This window comes from Armigeres subalbatus, chromosome 2 (genome assembly GCF_024139115.2).
Source record: "Armigeres subalbatus isolate Guangzhou_Male chromosome 2, GZ_Asu_2, whole genome shotgun sequence".
NCBI classification, from domain to species: domain Eukaryota; kingdom Metazoa; phylum Arthropoda; class Insecta; order Diptera; family Culicidae; genus Armigeres; species Armigeres subalbatus.
Genome location: NC_085140.1, coordinates 372,364,608 through 372,385,577, shown reverse-complemented (window position 1 = coordinate 372,385,577; position 20,970 = coordinate 372,364,608). Strand labels below are relative to the sequence as shown.

The 20,970-nt window shown below is 40.1% G+C and overlaps 1 protein-coding gene across 2 annotated transcripts in view; it reads left to right on the top strand.

Annotated features, from left to right (window-relative positions):
• The first annotated feature begins 3,914 nt into the window (after positions 1-3,914).
• Positions 3,915-20,970, top strand: part of LOC134217237 (homeobox protein aristaless) — a 386,363-nt gene continuing 369,307 nt past the window's right edge. For both annotated transcript variants that reach the window (XM_062696011.1, XM_062696010.1), the window contains exon 1: positions 3,915-4,120. The gene's annotated coding sequence lies outside the window, so the exon portion shown is untranslated. The remainder of the gene's footprint in view (positions 4,121-20,970) is intronic.

Genomic DNA, 20,970 nt, shown 5'->3' with positions numbered 1-20,970 from the left:
TACCGAGTATTCCAAATCATCCATTAAGCTTATTAATAATCAGTTATAAACGTGTGTTTTGTTCCCGGTATAAAAATCCTTATGAAAATGAATTTTCTAAATCGTGGATTAGATACACTTTTATTGTGCTCAGAAGAGTCTACCCAGGGCTTAGGTGAAACAGTCAAGGAAACAGTTGAAACTCGATGGTCAACTGTGATGAAAAGAAGAACAAGTGTCAAAACAAGAGAAAAGAAGCAGCGTCTTTGCAGGTCTCGTCTCAGGAAATACCATATCTTTATGCCCACCAACTTTCATTCGATTCTGAGATGGTGCTGCCAACCGCTGGTCGAGTTGGCGCGAAATTCGTCTGTTAGTTTCTCGAACGGTAGTTTCGGGATCAGCATGTTGTTGGCCAGAGGTCCATATCGCCGTGAGGTCCCAAAGTGGTGATTCAATGAAAAATGATTTCATTCATTAAGCACATTCTTTATTTATAAGGCAGTCAGTAGGGTAAATGATATATTTTGGACATGTACATATTTTGGACAAGCCTGAGCTTCTTCGATCAATTTTAGATAATGTGTAGGAAAATTTTCATCGAAAGTATGATCATTGCATACTTTTACCTCGACTCTAGCGGCTCCTGATGAGAATTCACAAATCAACTATTATTTATCTTTAAAATTATCTAAAATGTAAAGCTTTCTACCAAAGTGCCTGCTGGATGCCAGTATGCAGGAGAATATGCATTATAAGACTCTTCGTAACATACACCTGAAACACGTTTAAATTGGTTCAAACGGCAATCTTGAGGTCCTGCGGCCAAAGTTTGATTGTAATTGAGATACTAACATATTCCAATCGCTTAACATGAACTTGAGACGGATGAAAAAGGAGTGACCAAAATGAAGTTATGTTTTTATGCATCAGACATTTATTGGTCACCCCATGTACAGTACATGGATGAACCATTAGTTGCCAACTTTCAGGCTGTTTTCAATTATATCGATAAGATTGCGAAACAATGTTAATTTCTGGTTTAATATATGTCAGTTAAGCAAATAAATGCATTTAAATGAATGTGGATACGTGTAGGTAAGTCATACCACTGAGATCTGTAGGTGGCCATTTTTAAATTAGGAGAAAATGACTCTGTCCAAAATATATGCATTTTCCATGTCGAAATTATATATTTGATGTCCAAAAAGAAAATATTTCAGTTCGCAGTATATCACAGTTTACACCTAGTAAACGTAATTTACTCAAAAATTGGGCAATGGAGACACATCATAGGTTATGTATTTGGATGAACCTAGTGGTTTTCAATTGTTTTATACTATTCAATCTCGATATATTTTCTAATGAATGTCCTGCGCTTGTCCAAGATACATCATTTACCCTAGTAGCTCAAAACTATCATTCAACAGAAGGGTTCTGTTGTATCATACGGGTTTGGTCAGCCTTGCAGACAATGGTATAGGATTGTCAATTCCGAGACGTCAAATTCAATTTTTGTTACAATTTAGAATCTTCTTATGTAATAAGGATTTTCAATTCCCTAGACATTGTTATGTTTTTTCCCCGTTCCATTGCGCGAAGTTTTCACCAAACAGGCACAAACCAAGTTTGCTACAACTTAGTCAACCTTTGGCCCGCCATCTTAGACTAAGGTTCTTAGTTGTAGCAATCTTGGTTTGCGCCTGTTTGGTGTAAACGTGTAAACAATTGTCAATGCCTAGGGAACTGAGAATCCTTATTACATGAGAAGATTTTAAATTGTAACAAAAAGTAAATTTGGCAATCCTATACCATTATTGCCTGCAAGGCTGACCGAACCCGTATGATATAACAAAACCATTCTGTTGAATGATAAATTTGAGCTACTACTAACGCCTTATAACACCATCTACCAAGTAAAGAATGCGCTTAATGAATGAAATCATATTTCATTGAATCACCGCTTTGATTCAAATCAAAGGCAGAACCTAACGAACGGCTACCTTTCTAAAAAATCGTTACATTCAGAAGTCATATCCGCACCATTAAACCTCCATTCATCCATCAAAGTTTACGCAATTACAGTTCCCATGACTTGGCATAAACCAGTTTAATTAGATTCGCATCCAACTCGACGACCCGGCACTTCAACCACCGCACGCACCTATGTAGCTGTCCCACGTCAATTACGCCTAATTACTCTTCTCCGAAGCACCAAAGTGGCAGGCTGGAACCCTCCCGTTGTTGGCCGTAATGATCGTAAGTGAATATCACTTATCCAAACGTCGCTGATTAGCATACCTACTTACCGTGCGAGCAGCCATCGTAACACGTAACGCACACTTTGTACAGCGCCAACGAGCAGCGAGATGTAAATCCAATTCGTTTGCTCGTTAACCTCCACCCATATCGACGGATCAGAGCGATTACACGCACGAGGTGGAAGCGCGGGACAGGTGGAAATTTATGATTGCCGGTTTGGTGGATTGCTGCGCGCCGATTGGTTGCACGGGTGTCGTTGCGAAGCGAAAGTGGGCGGAGCATGTGAGGCGTTCCATTGATGGTTGTTGATTCCGGCTTCTTACACCGTTCGCCACCGCTACCGGACCGGTTCTGATGGAGACGGGCTGTGGCGGTGGTGGTCCCGGGTGGGTGTGTTGATTGTTCGAGGTAGAAAGAGACGGATCGCGGTTCGCGCGCGATGATTACCGCGATGTTGCACCACTACAGCCGAGTGGACGGGCGATTGAGCGGAGTGTTGGTTTTTAATTTATGTGAATGCAGCTCGCTGCTACCTGGACAGGTTGGGCTGGTTGTTTACACGTTGCGATAGCGGCCACTCAGTTCTTGTTCAACGTTCGTTTGGCGTAGTCAGAGTGGAGAGGTAAAACGTGCGCTCGTTCGCTGTGCGATATTTGTTGTTGTTGTTGTTATTGCTTTTATCAATGCAGCAGTGTTGAGAAAAGCCGCGTCACGCGTGAAAGCGTCGAACGATAAAAAACGATCTGTTTTTTTTTTGGGACGCGTGGTCTGTTGGGATCTAGTCTGGACGTTGAAGGAACAGTATTTTCGCTGAAGCGTAATCGGTATCGCGCTTGACTACGCGCATGTGCAGTGCAGGTCGGTGTAACGGTTCCGTGCAGAGACACAATGCACAAATAATGCAAATACGTTTCGGTGTGTTTTCCCTTTGTCAGTGTTGGGCCGGCTGGCAGGGCATTGTTGGTGCCAATTCGGCAACCCTGTTGTTATGTGCCGAGCCGTCGTTTTGTTGATGCCTCGAAAATAACTCATCCAATTCGTTTTCAATTAGCCACGGTACGACTGTTCGGCTGGAGTCTTCTGTTGACCGAGTTATCGTTCGGGAGCCCGAGGAGTACGGGGAATTTAACAATCATGAAGAGTGCCTTCCAGTGTCCATGAATGATTGTGGCCTTTCAGTGGAATTGATTGGCTATTGATGACAACTCAAAAATAACAGTGCCTCATCGCTTCAAGACAGTGGACCTTGATACAATTGCAGCGGAAAAGTGACACCCTTGATAGAAGAAAAACATCAAGCTTTTTGCCAACACGTGAACCCCGACAATACGTTTCAAGTGAGGAGAAATTCGATAATTCTGTTAGCAAAGTCGCATGTCGACAGCGCGGCCCGCTTAGAAGCTGATCAATTAGCGTTGTTTTGCGAACCGCACAAGATCTTCGAACGCCGATATTCACCGATTAGTGCCGAGAGGAGTAAAAGAAGAAACGTTCAAGTACCTGGTTGTGGTGACTAATTACTTACTAATAAGAGTGTCATCCCACGGATAGTAAGCGGGAGAAAACTAGAAACAAGTGTGCAATAAATTGAAATCTGATTAAGCTACAGGGTATTACCGCCATTAGCCTCCCGCGAAGGATTTCAAGTGATTAAGCTGAACGCCAACGACGCCGGGCTGTACTCAAGGACGTGAGGATTAGAGAGGATTGCAAGTGCTCCAACTAAACGCTGGTGTCGAGTTACGCCTAGTCTGGCCGGCCTCGTGTAAACAGTGAAATATTGCCGAGATACAGTGTGCGTTGTTGGTGTTAGTTGATTAGTGCAATCGGAATTTTTAGTGATTTTGAGAGCGGAGAAATTGCCTGAATAAGACATAAGGTAAGTGCCGTCGGTATCCATTATCTACAGGAATTGTTGGTTTGCTTTACAAGGTAAAGTCAAAGGATGAATGGTGGTGATGAATTTATGTGAACATGTACGTGTGTGTACAAGGATACTGAAGGTGTGCTGTAAATGCTAAATATTATCGGGGAGATGGGTTGAAGGCTTAATCAGCTTAAATTGACTGTTGAAAAATACAGCTGCGTATGATGCTTTATGCAACTCAATAAAAGGTTAAAGAGGGCTATATTAATTAAGATGCTAACTTTGTAATGTATGACAGTTCATAGTTTTTGGAGAATATGATTAAGATTGGGCTCATTCATCTGAGTTGGTGAAATTATCAAACTGGTTTTTAGATAAATTTCGCAACGCAAACTATTTTTGCTACAAATAATTAGCTTTCAAGTGCTATAGAAAAAAGTAACATTTGTTTCATACATCCTTTTATTGATACTGCGTCTGCACATTTTTAATTTTTTTTTTTCAATCTTACGAGGTTTCATTTTTATCCAATTTATAAAAAATACGAAAACCCAGGGCCGGATTTATCCGGAAGGGGCCCCGGGGTCGACAGCTTGTGGGGGCCCCAAAATGTACAAAAAAGGTTGGTTTTGGTTTTGGTTTTGGTACATAAGAGTACTTTTTTGTTGAATGGATTCAATATCCTTTCTTCGCCTAAAATAATGAATAATAAATTCATGAGTAAACAAGAAAGTACGCATCGCTTGAGTATTGACGCCTCTTGGAGCGAAATAATTTTTCGATACGTGAGCGAAACTGTACGATTCTGTTTAAAAAAATCAAACGTTCAGCAAGTTGGATCAAGCATGAGGCCTCGATAATTGAGATTTGAATATGATTCTACCAACACTTATTACGCTGATATTATCTGCAAGGCTTTCAAGCTAAGGTGTCACTTTTGCATTCGTAAATTATGTGGCCGAGTTGGCTATGATGTGATAATAGCTCGGCAAAGCCAAGAACAATTCCTGATCCGAAAATTTCCTTGATCGGACCGGGAATAAAAACTCCAACCGTTTCTTTCATCATGCTTATAGTCGCACGTCTTACCGCTAGTCTAATGATGGTTCCAATATTTTACTTAATTACATATGTATGTGCATGTGTTTGTCCATTCTAACCCCCACTGGCGGGCAGTGATGTTATGGAAAAAAAGTTGACTGTTTTACAGTCAGATTAAGGACAATCTTCAAAGAACACAAATTCAAAAGCACTCGCGTTTTCAAGGCCACACCACTCGATACGGAAGCAACGCACAACTGTCATTTTTATTATTTCACACATGCTGCGACGCAGCAAAGCTGGAATAATGAAAATGACAGTTGTGCGTTGCTTCCATATCGAGTGGTGTGGCCTTGAAAACGCGAGTACTTTTAAATTTGGATTCCGTGAGGATTGTCCTTAAGTCCGGTGGTTAGAAGGTCTAGCACCTCTACTGCAACTCGAGTGACTCATTTCAGACTGCCTGTCATTTTATGACCAGTCCGAGGTCACTTTTGCTTACAATAATCCCCGCCTGGTCATGTCACCATTATCAATTGGATAATGGACCCATGAACACACTTCCGGATTTATCAATTCTAAAAATGAAATCAGAGTACAAACAAATCGAAAGATTCTCACCAAATTACTACATATCCGGAGGACTGGGACTTCACGACGAATATATTAACTTGAAATTCCGTCACAAACTATAGTTCCAAACAGACGGCGGCGCGTTTTTTCACATTTTGAAACTACTTTAGACGGAATCTTTCCGTCCAGAGCGGCACTAAATTCGGAAAATCTATGACCCATCATGAAACACAAACTACAGTTTATCACACACTAGCAATCCGAAATTCGTAAAACTTGAAAAATTCAGGGAAAAAAAACGCAGGTAAAAAACTTTACAAGTGGTCTCAACCGCAGCACACTACGACCCTGTCCCAATATACTTAATTATATTTGATTTTATCCGTTCTTGAGAAAACGAGCTGAGAAGCAATTTATTTATTTCCTCACCATTTCAGTCCTAAACTTTAATTATATTCTTAAAGTCTCAATCGGAAATGCCCACACTTAAGCGGTACCGATGGATGGTGTGTAGGTATCCGGGTTAACATGATTAAGTTGTATTAATTTTTAAACTGGAGAGCTCTGTATTCAGTATTACAAAAGAGGATGTCTATGATGAAATGAGGTCGTAAGTTCGTTCATCATATCGATCCCTTTAGCCTTTCTCGTAAAACAGTGTCTGTCTGTCCGTGTGTATGTGTGTGTACAAAAGCGAAGACATTTTTCATATAGTAGGTATTTCCTTACCGATTTTTGCGCAACAAGTTTTTTTTGTCTTTATTATTGAGACTTGCAGCCCGAGGCTGGCTCGTCTCGACTTTAACAAGTAATATTTGAAAGGGGGCAAAACTTGGTTGATCACTTTTGAATTTGATAACTGGTTCGTTGGTTTGGCTTGAATATCCCTCCTCCGCTACACAAAACGCTTGTTCCGTATTTTATCATATTTAACGTGTTTTAAGTAGATAAAATGGAACGAGATGATATATAAAATATATATAATTGCCACCAGCAACTGACATATCCCTTGGTATTAATCAAAAAAAATTGATCATTATTATTCGCAATGTAAATAATTTCTTTAGTGGATAGGGGAGACTGGGAAGACTTGAGCTCTTTTTCTGATTTCCGATGTATCACAGCCAAAAATTCATAAACATACGGGATTTCCAAACGGGATTTTTTTCTCTAAGAAATATAGTATTTGACTCTACTGATGTATGACAGTCCTTAAATTATTGTTGTTATTGATACACAATCGATTTTTTGGAGTGCTGTCAAAAATCGACTTTAAAAATACTCGGGGAAATTGATCCCTCTCCAAGAACTTGCTTTGATAAAATTAGAAAGGCGTCCTCAGATTTTAAAAATATTTTTCCTTCAAAATACGCAGAATTTTCGAATTGCTGTGCGTAAACATTTTTTTTAAATTTATTTACAGTCTTCGACTATGTTATTCATCATACAGACTAAAAAGCTTAAGAACTAATACACGACTTGAACATCCGATTTTTGTAATTAAATTCAACAGCACATACAATTTTCAAATTTGGGGAGACTTGATCCCTTTTCAATGATATCTACGCAATAAATATTTTTTTCTGCCAACCCTTTATCAAATCTGTCAAATCCACAAAAAATTAGAAACCTGGAAACAGATTTATATTTTTTTGATTTTTTTCGCCTAATTTTGGTATGGGGGTGGGGTATGGAAATGGGGGATCAAGTGTCCTCATATTGAGGCAATAACTTCAAATCCAAATACCCTAAAGCTTTGATGGAATGTTGACATTTTCATCAGTACAGATCATTAAGCATATTTATGGCTTTATGCTGTGAAAACACGGAAGCATTTGGTCATTGTTATGGAAAGTTGTTCAACTTTTGCGTGGCCAATAAAAAAAGCTTTAGGAAGGTCAAAACATACAAACCGCACTGCAGAATAAATAAAGTTTTCAATAAAAAAAAATCACTATATTAAGGTCATTTGTCTAGAGGAACTATACTAAAAAATACGCAAGAAAAAATAGTTTAGTTCTCGATAAAATAGGGGGTAATCAAGTCTCCCCGGTGCGCAAAAAGATCTAGTCAAACATTTGAAAAGGGGGTATTCTTTCCAGTTATTTGACTATCTATTTAGGTATGTAAGTAGACGAGGATTAAAATTGTGGCTGTAACCCCGTTTTCAAATGTAGATCTAGAAATATCGTACACTCAGCGAACTGGAATATCGAAATTTATAACTGGCGCCTTATAAATCTTCGACTGATTATTCCACTCTCAGTGCTTCTTATACGCAGTTACCTTCCCGAGTAATCAAGCGTCGATGGGCGTGTGGTCTACATACCGGCCTCCCAACCCCGACGTCCATGGTTCGAATCCAGTCTGCCGCACTTCACTTTTTTTCAAATGAAAATCATCATTCATAAGGCAACATTTTAAAATTCATACCGATTCCTTGTGGCAATTTTTCATAAGGCGTTTGATTGAAAATCATACGTCCATTTTCCTCAGTGTATGTTTTCGCGTAAACAAGGTTGCAAATCGCGTTATCGAACGTCATTCCTTAACCCTTTACAAAGCAGTGGCAACTATATTGCCACCAACAAGTGATGTGATTTTCTGTTTAATAACGAGAGCTCTACTTATAAGTTCTTATGTAGTGGCTATATTGCTTGATTAGCCTGGAAAATGCTTTGCCTTTCTTGTATATTTGGTTTTGGATTTTGACGAAATTGCTTTTTGTCTAGGGTCCCCTTTGGAATAAAATTTCACTTAATATGCGTTTTTCCGACATCACTAAAAAGTGTAACGTGCTCTGTTTTGATTTGTTTTACCTAAAACGTGATTTATAAAAATCTTTTATTTATTTTTGTTGTTGCCTGTTTTTCCGTTCTCAAGGCAGTGGCATATATAAATATTGCCACCAAGGAATGTAAAATAACAACATTGCCAATGACAACAACATTGTCCTCTCTTGTAAATGTTGGGACAAACTCAACTCGCAATAAGCGTTTGTCCCAAACTGCAACAGAATAGGACAATGATCGCCTGCCGCGCATTTTGAGAAGTAGTCGGTTTCCGATGATGTTTTTGGTTAAATAAGTATCAGTTATCACAGCTTAGACATAAACTTAACCATCTGTTCACATCAGGCGGGTGCTAAGGTGTCAAATATTTGTTGCCTCAAATCAAGCGAATGCCGACGGCACTAACACTACGCCGTAGTCTATGAAAAATAAACACTGCAGTGAGTGAGAATGTTCTGAAACGCACAAAGTTTGGATAATGCCAGAAACAACTGTTTCTGCTCAGCACAGAGTTTTTTCTACCAACATACTTATTTATCTGCATATTTCGCGTACGGAATAAAGTGAAAACACTACATTTTTTTAGATTTGGTGTATTTTTGTTCGCTGCAATCTTTAATTTAATATGTGCTTTCGACACCACTCTCTCTTGTAAAAATGGTAAACAATACAAATTTTCACAAATACCACGACAATTTATGTAAGTATATGAGCATTTTGACATTGGAGTATAAATTTATGCGCCAAATAAGAGGGTACTGTCATACTTGCCAAACTCCATATGAAAAAAATTCGTTGTCCCCCCTCTGGTTCACATGATTTGTGTTTTACTGCTGAAATATACAAGTAATCGCAGTTTGAAAAGTTCACAACAATTACCTCTCCATGTTTGTTGCAAATAAAATGGAACGCAACAATGTCTTTATCCTCTGCAGATGAGGACAAAGAGTTATCGCTATTCTCTTTTGTCGCTTGTTTTTTGGATTTTTCAGCGACAATTACATTCCTTGATTGCCACCAATGTTGTCCTGCTTGCAAGGCAGTGGCAACTATATTGCCACCAATTTTTTAATGTTTTTGAACTGTTTAATGTAAAACAAACATACATTTAAGTTTAATATAAATTTGTCTTGGGCCATTCAAGGGCACATTATGAACTGTTCATCTGGAAAGCTTATTAAATCGTTTTGAAACATATTTTTCTCCTATTAACCTATAAACAGTATGAATCATACTGTATGATGCGAACTACTTAAAATCATATAAACACTTTTCTAATATTTTTAAAATAAGAAATGTTCTACAATCTTGACCTCGTGGCCGTGCGGTTAGCAGCGCCGGTCGCCTGAGTGTATCGTGTGTATTGCTATCAAATGAAGATTTGATTCCCACTCCAGTAGTGAAATGTTTTCAACAAACGAAACACTCCTCACTAGTCTACTGGGTATTGTCTGTTTTCTTGTGTACAATTTTAAGATCTTTGCGAATTTAAGCATGACAGATCTCACACATTTTCTATAATCCTATTTTTTTATATTATGGAGCTGCCTCAGATTCTTCCGACACAGATCATTGTCATGATCAATTGATCCTAATATCAGCAGCTATTTTCGATTTCATAGATCATACAAATCCTTAATATTCCCACATTCTCTAGACCTCCCAGGTTATTCAAATGCTTCAGATTCCTAAGATTTAGGATCTATCACAACTCTGACAATTCAACTCAATTTTGATAAATCCTTCAGAACGCCTAGATTCTTCAATACCGACGGCAATTTTATAGAAATTAGTCAAACCTTTAGTCTCCGTGTTCAGTAGACTCGGTAAACTGCTCAATTTCCCAGGTTCTTCTGATTATTCGGATCTTTTAAATATTTTCCAGGCAATTCATTTCCAAGGGATTTAAAGATAAATTCCCAAAACATTACTGATTGATCGCGGAATGCGGGACGTTTTCCGGGACGCATAGCAATGCGGGATACGTAGGCTAAATCCGGAACTGTCCCGCGTAATCCGGGCCGTCTGGTCACTTTAGTTTAATTCAATGTAAACATTGTGTCTTATTGTTGTTTTTGTTAATTTATTGTTTAGATTCGCCTGCCTTATAAAGGGTTAAATGGGTTGCGGTCGTGCGCCAAGTAACAAACGATTACTGCAAATGTTTTCGCCACCTTGTGAAGATAAGGGCAAAAAAGTAGTTGAAAGCAGAGTTTGTTAGAAATATATGGAGTTGCGCAAAGAGTGAAGCCAAATTAACCTATTGAACTGTTAAACCGTCTACCTAACGAGCAAAGTTAACAAATACTTGTTGGCAGTGCGGAAGTATTGTTATCGCCTGAAAATTATAAAAATATAAATAAAATAATATAAATAAAACGAAATAAAACGCATTGAATTTGTTTTAGAAACAGCTATTAAAAACACTTTCAAACACCTGCCAATAAAGTAGCAACAAGAAACTCGCTTGTTTGCAGTTTGGTAACAACTTTGGTAAGGAATTAAAAAGCTTTAGAAATGAACTCTCACATGAAGTCACTTGAAGGGTTGAGCAAAAATGGAAGTTCCCAAAATATTAACATGAGCATCTTTCAGAATCAGTGTTAGCAGATCCTCTCTGTGCAACTTTACTTTACTCTTGGAAGAAAAGAATATCTGTCCGGTCAATTTTTGGCTCACTAAAACTGCCATAGCACAGACATTTCTTAACCCAATTCGGCCCGGGCTACAATTTCAAATTATAAAATTTTGCATGTATTGATCTGTTGATCGAGTCTTTGGGAACGGCTTATTTATCTATTGCATTTATTTGACAGGCTCAGGCGTGTATAACACTTAACGGAGCCGAGACTCTTTATGATATTTAAAAACTATATCATTATTATTAACAGTTAGTAGGGGAAAGGGACATTGACCAAGATACTCGTGGTGACTCAAGGTTAGATTGCGTAATTTCAGGATGGACAGGGTTGGGATTTTGGTTTTGGGTATTTCAGCTGCTCATCCGGGTATTTGACGTCAAAAACGTTGTAGCGTAGCGCCGTGCTCGAGTTGTTGTCCGTCAAGGAGCATCTTCCGGATGGCCAGAGGTTTATAGTACACGGAACAATAGCACAGAGACAAGGAAAAAAAATTGGGGGAGAAAAAAAATAAAATATTAGACTTTGATGTCAGACGAGCAAAGAAAGGCATAGATAGCCTGCATATATACCACATCGCGATCCCCCAAAATACTTCTTACTTCCCTGTAGGGTTGTTTACCTCGGGCCACAAGGGTATCCAATAGTTGCTCTCTGGAGGCGTCGTTTTCCGAGCAATACCAAACTACGTGATCGATGTCATCGTAACCGGCTCCACACCTACATATATTGCTATCGACCAGGTTTATTCTATAGAGATGTGCGTTTAGTGAATAGTGATTGGACATAAGCCTCGACATCGTGCGGATAAAGCCTCGACTTAAGTCCTCACCTCTGAACCACGCTCGCGCAGAAACTTTAGGAACTATGGAAAATAGCCACCGTCCAAGTTCATTGTTTGACCAAATCATTTGCCAATTTTGAAGAGTACTCTGACGGACTAATGGGAAAAACTCGTTGTTCGAGATTTGTCTATCATAAACTTCACCTTCCTGTGCGCCCACCTTTGCTAGCGAGTCCGCCTTCTCATTGCCATAGATTAGGCAATGGGATGGGACCCATACAAAGGTAATCTTGAATGATCTTTCGACCAAATCACGCATCTGCTCTCTTATATTTGTAAGAAAGTAAGATGCGTGCTTAACAGGTTTCATCGACCGGAGTGCCTCGATAGAACTAAGACTATCCGAGAAGATGAAATAATGGTCTACGGGCTGATCGGAAATTATCCCCAAAGCGAAGTTAATTGCTGCCAGCTCAGCAACATAAACCGAACACGGTTCCTGAAGTTTTCGGAAGGTGATTGAATTTACATTGAAGACACCGAAGCCAGTGGATCCGTTGATGCGAGAACCATCAGTGAAATATCTGTTGTTGCAATTGACATGTTCATATTTTTCGGAAAAAATAGGGGGAATGGAAAGATTTCGAAGATGATCTGGTATTCCTTGAATAGCATGTTTCATGGACAGATCGTATTCAATGGAGGAACTGTCGTTGATGAAGCTAACTCGTGGTGGATTATAACATGGAAGACAAAGATCTGTCGATATGTAGTTGAGGTAGACCCTCAGGAATCTTGACTGATGAATCAGTTCAAGCATATTATCGAAATTTTCTAAGACAAGTGTGTTACTTGTTCCACATTTGATCAGTATTCTAAGTGAGAGTTCCCAGTAGCGGTGCTTTAAAGGAGTGACTCCAGCAAGCACCTCCAGGCTCATGTTATGCGTTGAATGCATACAGCCAAGAGCAATACGCAAACAACGATATTGAATTCGTTCCAATTTGATCAGGTGGCACTCAGCTGCTGAGAGGAAGCAGAAAGAGCCGTACTCTAAAACAGAGAGAATAGTCGTTCTATATAGTTTGATGAGATCTTCCGGTGAGCGCCCCACCAAGTTCCGGAGATAGAACGTAGAAAATGAATCCTTTTCGGCATTTCTCTATCAAATAATCAATATGGGTTTTCCAGGTACACTTAGAATCAAACCAGACCCCAAGGTATTTTGAAGATAAAGATTAGTTTATGTTATCATTCAACAGCTTTAGTTTCAGTTGAGCAGGGTACCGCTTCTTAGTAAACACAACCAACTGAGTTTTTTGCGGTGAAAACTCGATCCCTAAATGTCTGGCCCAAACAGTCACATTATTTAGGGAACTTTGCAATGGCCTTTGCAGGACTTCTGCACATGAACCTCTTAGCGAGATCACGGCATCATCTGCAAGTTGTCTAAGTGTGCATTGTTCTTCCAAACAATCGTCAATATCTTTAACATAGAAATTGTAAAGCAAGGGACTTAAACATGATCCTTGGGGAAGGCCCATGTAGCTATTTCTGGAAGTTGTCAGAGTGCCGAGAGTAAAGTTCATATGTTTCACTGACAACAAGTTGTACAAGAAATTATTTAAAATAACGGGTAATCCACTACTGTGCAGATTTGCCGACAGTATTTCTATGGAAACTGAATCAAAAGCGCCCTTAATATCCAAGAAAACTGAAGCCAATTGCTCCTTATGCGCAAAGGCCAGCTGTATATCTGAAGAGAGCAACGCTAGACAATCATTTGTTCCTTTACCTTTTCGAAAACCGAACTGAGTATTTGATAGTAATGCATTTTGTTCGACCCAATGATCAATTCTTGAAAGGATCATTTTCTCCAATAATTTCCTCATGCACGATAGCATGGCAATCGGTCGGTATGAATTGTGATTAGACGCTGGTTTCCCAGGCTTTTGAATAGCTATTACTTTGACCTGTCGCCATTCAGGTGGCACAATGTTGTACTCCATGAAACAGTTGTACAGGTCAAGTAATCGTCTTTTTGCGATATCTGGGAGGTTTTTCAGAAGATTGAATTTGATGTTATCGCATCCCGGAGCAGAGTTATTCGATGAAAGAAGAGACATAGAAAGTTCCAGCATGGAGAATGGTCCACCCAAAGAACCGGGATCAGTGACTGATTCTCGAAATAGCGGTTCTGCTGGTACGGAATCTGGACAGACCTTTTTTGCGAAGTTGAATATCCATCGATTGGAGTATTCTTCACTCTCGTTGGTGGAAGTGCGGTTCCGCATGTTGCGGGCCGTTTTCCAAAGTGTTGTCATTGAGGTTTCTCGTGATAGTCCCTCGACAAAGCGTCGCCAGTAGCTACGTTTTTTAGCCTTGAGAAGATTTTTGAGCTTTCTTTCAAGCCTCAAATACTCTTCGAAAAGCTCGGACCTTCCGTGTTTACGGAAGGCCTTAAAGGCATCAGATTTCTCAGAATACAACTTAGTACATTCATCATCCCATCCAGGAGTGGCTGGTCTTCTTATGACAGATGTACTTGGAACGCGTCGTTTCTGAGCTTCTAGTGCGCTTTTTTGAATCAACTCAGTAAGGAATCGATACTCATCCAGTGGCGGAAGAATATCAGTTGACTCAATACCAATTTTTACCGCCGATGCAAATTTTTGCCAGTCAATGTTCTTCGTGAGGTCGAAAGGAACCTGAACTGGCTCTGATCGTTGATAGCCATTTTGATTGTGGTGACTATCGGCATGTGGTCACTACCATGGGGATCTTGGATTACCTTCCACGTACAATCTAATGATAGTGAGTTTGAGCATAAAGACAGATCTAATCGACTTTCTTGACCTTGAGGTCCTATTCGAGTTACTTCACCTGTGTTCAAGATATTCAAGTTGAAATCGTCGCACAAATCATAGAAAATTGGCGCTCTATTATCGTCTCTGGTTTCGCCCCATGCAGTACCATGTGCATTCATATCGCCCAGTATTAAAACTGGGGATGATAGAAGCGAAACTGCGCTCCAAAGATGTCGACGACTAAGCGAGGCATTTGGTGGAATATAAACTGAAGCTATGCAAAGGTCTTTATTCTTTACATTTACTTGGCAAGCGACGATTTCCAAGCCATTTACAATTGGGATGGGAATTTTGTAGAAAGGGTAACATTTTATGATCCCCACAAGAACGCCACCATAGTTATCATCCCGATCTAGGCGAATAATGTTAAAATCGTGGAAGTTGATTTCATCTTCAGAAGAAAGCCATGTTTCACAGAGTGCAAATATATCGCAATCGTGTTTGCGAATCAAAAACTTGAACACGTCTAATTTATTTTTTAGACTATGACAGTTCCACTGTAGCACAGTGATTGTATCTTCTATATTGGCCGTATTATCCATCGAAAGATACAATTTCTGCAAGGAGCCATGAAACAGTTAAATGCTTCAGATATGGTTCTACTGTTGGTAAAAGATGTCAATAATTGCCCTCATTGAATTGGGTACATTAAATAATTTCAAAATACGGTCCACAAGGTCCTTAAAGGATATCAGTCCTCGCTTGGACGAGATTCTTTTCTTGAAAGTGCGAGTAGCAGTTTTCTGCTCAGAGATATTTCTTGTCTGATGTTTCTTTGAAACATCAGTTTTAGGCAATGGCGGGAATGTCTTACTGCAACATGGGTCACAAGGTGCAGTGTAGACAGGCTGCTTCGGATTTTAAATAATCCCCATTACCATCCAATTTTTGCAAGCTTTTAGGGACGATTTTTGTTTTCTTACGGCGCAATCCCGGGGAAGACAGTTTCTTCCTCTTTTCGGGTACGTGTACCTCCGCAGAATCATCCATATCGGCTACGTCAGAGTCCGATTCGTCTATGGAAATGACATCATAAAAATCACTTACTTGAACGGCAGCTGAAATAGCAGCCGTTGCGTTGGCAGTTGCGGATGTATCTTGCGACTTCACCATTTCTGCATACGACTGCTTAGAGCGCTGTACTAACGAACGCTTAACTTTTTGGGTGCGCTTCTTGTACACCGGGCATTCTTGCAAACCATGGGGAGGGTCTAGACCACAATAAGCACATTTTGTAGCTTGTTGTTGGCATGACTCCTCCCTATGCTTCTCAAAACATTTGCCACAACGGGGCTTGTTGTCGCAAAACTCGGCAGTGTGCCCCAACTGTTTGCAGTTGGTACAATTAAACACCCTCGGCACAAAAAGACGCACCGGAAATAACATATTTTCAATATCTACATATTTTGGGAGAATCGAACCGGCGAACGTCACCCGAAGTGAACCTGACTTGGAATACACTTTTTTACCATCTACCATGACAGCTGAATGCAACTCCTTGCAATCCAGAATATCCACAGTAGATTGCAGGGCATTCTTTAAGCGACCTTTTCCTGCAAGTACATCCGTACAAGTCAGGCTCGCTGCGTTTATCACGCCTTCAATTTCGACCTCTCGCGAGGGCACATAAACCAAATATTCTACATTATACAGTTGGTCTTTTGCAATAGCATTTGCATCCTGATATGTAGGTGCGGTTACACGTAGTTTGTTCCGATTAATCTGATGAAAATCAGTTTTCGGAAAACGACGCGTCAAGTCGCGTTTGATTCCTAAAAAATCAATACTTTTCACTTTCTGCCGAAAGTAAACAACCCAAGGCCCAGGCGAAGAAGCCTGGTAGAATCGCGTGCGAACGACATTGTCTTTGGGAGGCGTTTCGCCTCCGTTTTCTTCGTCCATGTAATATAACCCAAAATCCCCAAAATAATAAAAAAAAAAAATATGAGAAAATACTAATAAGATTTAACTATAATAATAACCAAACAACAACAAAAACACAGAAAAAGCGAAATGAATTAATAATATTTCAGGCGAACTTTTTCGCTTTTTGGCCCACTGTAATCCACCGGTACCTAACTATAGGCAGAACACAAAACGGCACCACTGAAGTGTGGATGAATCGAGTTCAACGGTACAATGGGATACAATATTGTACTTAGCCTGTTCGCTGCCTACTCCACCGAGTAGGTAGCTTTTTAGGTGACGGCGACTTTGCTGCTGTTGGTCGTCACAGTAATGCCTTCAGAAAAAAAAAATTTCACCTTCTCACGAGACTGCATTGCTAAGGCAGCTCGCTTCCTAAATTAGTCGGCTGGATAGATCACCTTGTGACTAACTAACTTTTTACTCGCGTAGGCAACTAACGATATAAAAACAACCCCGATCGTGGGGGAAAAAACTCCACCGATTAAAAGAGCGTCACGTGATGAGACAGGAATGTAAATACATCCGGCTCGTCCAGAAACACGACAAGGAATGATTGGGAACGGCTTTATCAAGGGTCAAAACAGATCAATTTCCCTTTAATGAGCTTGCTGTATGAAAGTTCATTTTTAAAGGAAAAGTATGATGAAACTAATAAATAAAGCGAAATTAAGTGAAAAAATTCACTAAAAAATAAGTAAAATATTTTAGCACCACTGCCCCGATGTACACATCGAACACCCTAAAATGGACACATCAGCATGCGTTTTGACAGCTCGGTCCTGTGCAAGTTGCTTACAGGTTGTCTGCAATGCCAATTCTTAGTTGCAAATCGTATTATAGAATGTTACTTCAATTCAATCATATGTCTAACAGACCTGTTTACACATATCAGTGGTATAAAAATGTGCTTAGTTTTCGAGAAAACAGGGGGGATCACGTGAGTCCAGTTTCCCCTACACATAGTGTGCCAATTGTCAATCAGGGTGTCCAGAAATCACTCTCAATAGATAACGAACAACGATAAAAGAAAGGCAAAAACTGTTCCGAATCATAACAAGCCACGATAACAAATTTATCAAACTTGTATGGCAAACGATCCGATAGTCGTGGGTGTCCCTATAGTTGCGGTAGTACAGTGTGCGTTAAATCTACAAATCAAACGCAGCAACCTTTTACGTCTAATGACAAAGCGAATGTCAATATACGAGGCAAGTGAAAACAGCATTAATTTTCTTCATAAACTTGTAAATATCTAGAAAATGTCTTACTAAATTTTCGCCTCTGCACCAATAGTTGCGGTAGTGTTCCTATAGTTGCGAGTCCCGTAAGAAAACAATGGGATTCGCAACTATAGGAACACGAATTAAAAAATACCGCAACTATTGGAACAGTGTACCAATAATTGGAGTTGATATTTTAGGACGGAATACATGAAATACATGCCTCGGAAGCATTTTTCCAATAAAGTAGATGGGGAACGTTTCCGAATATATATGAAAGGAATGCGAAATGAAATTTAGTTTAATTCTAGGAAAATGAATAGTGTTGGAACGTGCTTAGTTCCTCCACTATTGGATCATTTACCCTATACAAGTGCGAAAAAATCAGAATCGGATAAGCAGCCCCCACAGAAAAGTAATGATTTTCGCTCATTTTGTGTTGAAGACCGCACAGCTGTGTAGAACAAGTTGAAATGCATCATCAGAACCAGTGCTCCCCGAGTTTGGAGCTTTTTGAAGGAAATTTATCATGGGGTATAGGCCTCCGAATCAGTGCTTTATCATGACAGCTTGCGAAAACAGTCTCTCGCGATCTGCTACATATCGTATGCAGAGATGATAGATGAGAGACTTTTTCATTCTCTTTTGAATTCAATCCCTCGCCAAACACTTAAACATGTTATTCATTAATCATAATCGTTGATCATTGTTAAAAATTAATTCAATCGTTAATCATAAACATTAATTATTAATTATAATCTTTAATCACAGAGTTGAATGATTTAATCATTGCAAATTAAATCATTCATTGAAAGCTTAATTCATCAACGCTCTACGTCCAACCTATATAATATAGCAAGGTTTTAATACAAAAAATGTGGGGTGATTTGATTCCCCCTGTTTTATCGAGAACCAAAGTAGATTTGTTCTAATATATTTTTTAGTATAGGTTCTTTAGATAAATGATCGTTTTGTAGTGAGTTATTTTTTTGGACAACTGTCCTTTAGTAGTTTAGTAGTTCAGTGCGTGTTGGCCCTTGTTTCGGACGGCAGAACGATCGTGCGATTTGCCGAAATTTTGTGTTTTGCATTGCGCGGCCGGTGATAAAGTTAATTAGTTCAGTGCGTGTTGGCTCTTGTTTCGGACGGCAGAACGATCGCGCGATTTGCCGAAATTTTGTGTTTTGCATTGCGCGGCCGGTAATAAAGTTAATTAGTTCAGTGCGTGTTGGCCCTTGTTTCGGACGGCAGAACGATCGTGCGATTTGCCGAAATTTTGTGTTTTGCATTGCGCGGCCGGTGATAAAGTTAATTAGTTCAGTGCGTGTTGGCTCTTGTTTCGGACGGCAGAACGATCGCGCAATTTGCCGAAATTTTGTGTTTTGCATTGCGCGGCCGGTAATAAAGTTAATTAGTTCAGTGCGTGTTGGCTCTTGTTTCGGACGGCAGAACGATCGCGCAATTTGCCGAAATTTTGTGTTTTGCATTGCGCGGCCGGTAATAAAGTTAATTAGTTCAGTGCGTGTTGGCTCTTGTTTCGGACGGCAGAACGATCGCGCGATTTGCCGAAATTTTGTGTTTTGCTTTGCGCGGCCGGTAATAAAGTTAATTAAATCAGTGCGTGTTGGCTCTTGTTTCGGACGGCAGAACGATCGCGCGATTTGCCGAAATTTTGTGTTTTGCATTGCGCGGCCGGTAATAAAGTTAATTAGTTCAGTGCGTGTTGGCCCTTGTTTGGGACGGCAGAACGATCGTGCGATTTGCCGAAATTTTGTGTTTTGCATTGCGCGGCCGGTGATAAAGTTAATTAGTTCAGTGCGTGTTGGCTCTTGTTTCGGACGGCAGAACGATCGCGCAATTTGCCGAAATTTTGTGTTTTGCATTGCGCGGCCGGTAATAAAGTTAATTAAATCAGTGCGTGTTGGCTCTTGTTTCGGACGGCAGAACGATCGCGCGATTTGCCGAAATTTTGTGTTTTGCATTGCGCGGCCGGTAATAAAGTTAATTAGTTCAGTGCGTGTTGGCCCTTGTTTCGGACGGCAGAACGATCGTGCGATTTGCCGAAATTTTGTGTTTTGCATTGCGCGGCCGGTGATAAAGTTAATTAGTTCAGTGCGCGTTGGCTCTTGTTTCGGACGGCAGAACGATCGCGCAATTTGCCGAAATTTTGTGTTTTGCATTGCGCGGCCGGTAATAAAGTTAATTAGTTCAGTGCGTGTTGGCTCTTGTTTCGGACGGCAGAACGATCGCGCGATTTGCCGAAATTTTGTGTTTTGCATTGCGCGGCCGGTAATAAAGTTAATTAGTTCAGTGCGTGTTGGCCCTTGTTTCGGACGGCAGAACGATCGTGCGATTTGCCGAAATTTTGTGTTTTGCATTGCGCGGCCGGTAATAAAGTTAATTAGTTCAGTGCGTGTTGGCTCTTGTTTCGGACGGCAGAACGATCGCGCAATTTGCCGAAATTTTGTGTTTTGCATTGCGCGGCCGGTAATAAAGTTAATTAGTTCAGTGCGTGTTGGCTCTTGTTTCGGACGGCAGAACGATCGCGCAATTTGCCGAAATTTTGTGTTTTGCATTGCGCGGCCGGTAATAAAGTTAATTAGTTCAGTGCGTGTTGGCTCTTGTTTCGGACGGCAGAACGATCGCGCAATTTGCCGAAATTTTGTGTTTTGCATTGCGCGGCCGGTAATAAAGTTAATTAGTTCAGTGCGTGGCTCTTGTTTCGGACGGCAGAACGATCGCGCGATTTGCCGAAATTTTGTGTTTTTTTTTTGTTTTCCCCTTAGGACGGTTCGTAAGTAAATTGATGAATATATTTTATTATTTTTACAGCATATACTGTTATTGACAAACGCTCTATATTGTCGAATAGAGCTCCCTATTATTCACCTTTCCCACTAACACAAATTTTCCTTCCCGAGACATCTATGAAGGTAGTATGGGTTCCCTGCATCTTCACTAGTAGATGTTGAACTAACATTCCTTCCCTTCCTTCCGTGATTGTAAGGACGTGGCCA